Source organism: Echinops telfairi, unplaced genomic scaffold (genome assembly GCF_000313985.2).
Source record: "Echinops telfairi isolate 266 unplaced genomic scaffold, ASM31398v2 ScPeMD7_7466;HRSCAF=8504, whole genome shotgun sequence".
In the NCBI taxonomy this organism is placed as follows: Eukaryota; Metazoa; Chordata; class Mammalia; order Afrosoricida; family Tenrecidae; genus Echinops; species Echinops telfairi.
The window spans coordinates 947,768-950,799 of NW_022111366.1; the positions used below are offsets into that span (position 1 = coordinate 947,768).

The window sequence follows — 3,032 nt, forward strand, 5'->3', positions numbered from 1 at the left end:
TGGGGGCAGGGGCAAGGGGTTCCTCAAACCCAGTCACACCTACTAAACGGAGTCAGTTTGGTGGTGGGGAAGCCAGCCCCCCACAACTAATCATGGGTTCAGTTAGCATAATTGTATGGTTAAAATATATGAAGATAAAGTCATAGAGAATAAGAGAGGTAGGAGAGAGAGTAAAACGAAGGAGTCAGACACATTTCATGGTAGCATGCTCACCTCCTGGACAGTCATGATCTCACCAGCCAGGTCCACGCACAGCACGGGCAGAGAGGGCAGGAGGGTCTCTTTATTTCTGGCCAAGGCCCATGTATTCTTAGGGGTATGATCACAGGTAACCACATACGTCACAGAGAAGGGGATGTACAATAGCCATAAGCTATTGTGACAGGAAGGGATGAGCTAGGGGTGTACATGCAATAGGAAGGGGAGGGACGATGAGTAGACATGTGATAAGATGGGCGGACCCTAGACTCAATATGGCAGCCTAACCTTGGTCATCCTTGAGTGGGCTTGACCTCCTTGGGCTCTCCTTCCCGGAAACAATCTATGATCCTTATCAGAAGGGAGTGGGTCCCACTTAGGGTGGGACAGACAATACAGTCTGATTGCTCTAGATGGCTGATAAGGGAGACTAGCCTCTGACCGGCTGTCATTGACCTCCCCGTGTACAGGCGTTTACCGTGTGTAGCAAGCAGCTAGGTTTGGCGTATATTTGGGGCAGACAACTTGGGAGAAATCTTTCTGTATCCCACAGGTGTGTAGGGGTGTGTGTGTGTGTGTGTGTGTGTGTGTGTGTGTGTGTGTGTGAAAAGGCTAGAAGCTCCCTGTTCTGCTGCCTCCTGCAGGGCCTCAGTCATAGGACCTTGTTCTTCACGAGCTGGGACTGGTGGCCCCTGCTTCCACTCACGGTGACTTGGCACCAGGACTCACTGTCCTCCTGTGCGTTCCTTGTGGCTGACATACCTTTTCTTTAAATGTCAAAAGATCCCAATGGGACATGTTGGGGGTGAGAGGTTGGAGATGGAGGCACGGAACAGAGATAGAATTTAGGCAGGAAGGTGGAGTTGAGAAAGATTTTATTGAGACAGGGAAAGAACTCCCTGAAGGGAAGGGAGAGCAGAGAAAGGGATGCGGGCATCTGGAGCCCCCGGGCAGGTTCCAAGACCCAACGAGTTAGGTCAGGGAAATTGTGCCCGGCAGTGAGGCAGTGGGACACATAGGGCTTGAGCCAAGGACGTATGTACTGATGAGGGGAGGAGGGCCTTCTGGGGCTGCAGGTGCAGGTCTGAGGACGTGGTCTGTGAGTAAGTCCTCCTGGAACGCTGAGGGAAGGGGCTGTACAGACCCGGCCGGGAGAGATAAGCTCCTTGGAATGCTGGGGGCAGGGACTGCACAGTCCAGCTCTAGCCTGGAGGGTGGGGGGGGACACCACAGTCCAGTAGGCTATCTTTTGGGAGCGCTGAGGGAGGCGGCTGCATGGTCTGGCCCCGGCCCAAACGGGGTAAAATGATTACTGCTAACTTTGTTCATTGCTGGACAATTGGCAAATCATTTTTTTGATTCTCACTGTCATTATCTCTGGCTTTATTGATGAATGCACTAGGGCCAAGAGGGTAGTTACCTTGCCTCGGCTCCCACTAACAAATAGCTGAGTCAGGACTGGGACCCAGAGTCTCTAACCAAAACCCTGTGTTTTCTTTACAATGCTAATTACCCACCACCATCACGCCAATCCCAACCAACCTATAGTCACCCTACGGGATGGGGTAGAAATAATGCTCTCTAGGGTTTCCGAGACTGTCAGTCTGTGTGGGAGCAGACAACCTGATCTTCCTTTGAACTATCAGCTTCATGGTCAGCAGCCCACCACTTAACCAGCTGCACCACCAGGGATCCTTCTCCCATGACAGGCTCTTGTTTCAGAAAGCCTGGTCCTGACCACCAGAGTGGACATGTCTCTGACCCAATCATGTCGGTCACTTGATTCCGGGATTGGTGGCGGGCGAGCATTCAGCTTGCACTCACCTTAGGTACCTTGACAAAGCGGGGAGGAGAGGCGCAGTCCTGGGAAGGGCGAGTGGGAGGACAAAGCTCTAAGGTTTCCAGAATGTGCATGGTCTGCTGGCTCCCAGTCAGGGCCTCTGCTTGCTTTTCTCCCACTTAGTGTCAGCCTGCCCACTGCTGCGCTAACTTCGGCCACCCACCCATTGCCACTACCTGCAACTTACCAGCTTCCCTCGTCTTGTTCCCGCCAGATCTAAATTGTCACTCACTCTCTGCCCTCCAACTCTCTCTCTCTCTCTCTCTCTCTCTTGCTCTGGCTCTCTCACTCAGTAAACCTGGTAGGCCCTGCAGGCCATGCAGCTCTGTCATAGCTGCTTGTCTCTTCTCGTGTAGCATGACAAGAGACAATATGTAAACAAGTAGGCATGACTGTGTTCCAATAAAACTTTATTTACAAGAACGGGCAGGCCAGGTTGGCCTCTGGCCACAGTTTACTTTCTCTTGCTATAAATCTTTACAAATGAGGCCGGCTCCACTTTCTTCCTTTCCATTCCAATTAGACCTGGTCTCCGAAAGCTACTGTTTCCTACCAAGCAAGTGGTTCCAGGCCTGCGAAGCAGCCCAGCCCTGCTCAGCTTGGCCTGCCCACATTCTTCTGGGAAGAGAAAGTAGCATGTGGGCTTGGTTACCTACCGTGCAGTTCTTGATCAGCAGTTTACCTGTGCACCGTGAAGAACGGCCGTTCTAGGCCAATCGTGACAGCCTAGGTCCTTTTTGTTGGTGGTTAGGTTAAGGCTAGTTCTGGGCATCCTGAGAGATGTTTTTCACTCTTCGCCCTGCCCCTCTGTCCCAGCCTTTCTGCTTTGGTTGCAACTGTGCAAGGACCTGCTTAGAGTGGCAGCAGCCACCTGGCACGAAAGGGACAGGACCACAGAGCCGGCTCTGGGGACACTGTCTCTGAACTTCTTGTTCAAGCAAATGAGGAAGCTCCTGCTTTCTGAATTCAAAAAAAAGAGTGTTACAACAGTGTT

At 52.0% G+C, this 3,032-nt stretch overlaps 1 protein-coding gene across 2 annotated transcripts in view; it reads left to right on the plus strand.

Moving 5' to 3' along the window:
- Positions 1-3,032, plus strand: part of ACP6 (acid phosphatase 6, lysophosphatidic) — a 26,164-nt gene that overhangs the window by 18,547 nt on the left and 4,585 nt on the right. The gene's annotated exons all lie outside the window — the stretch shown is intronic.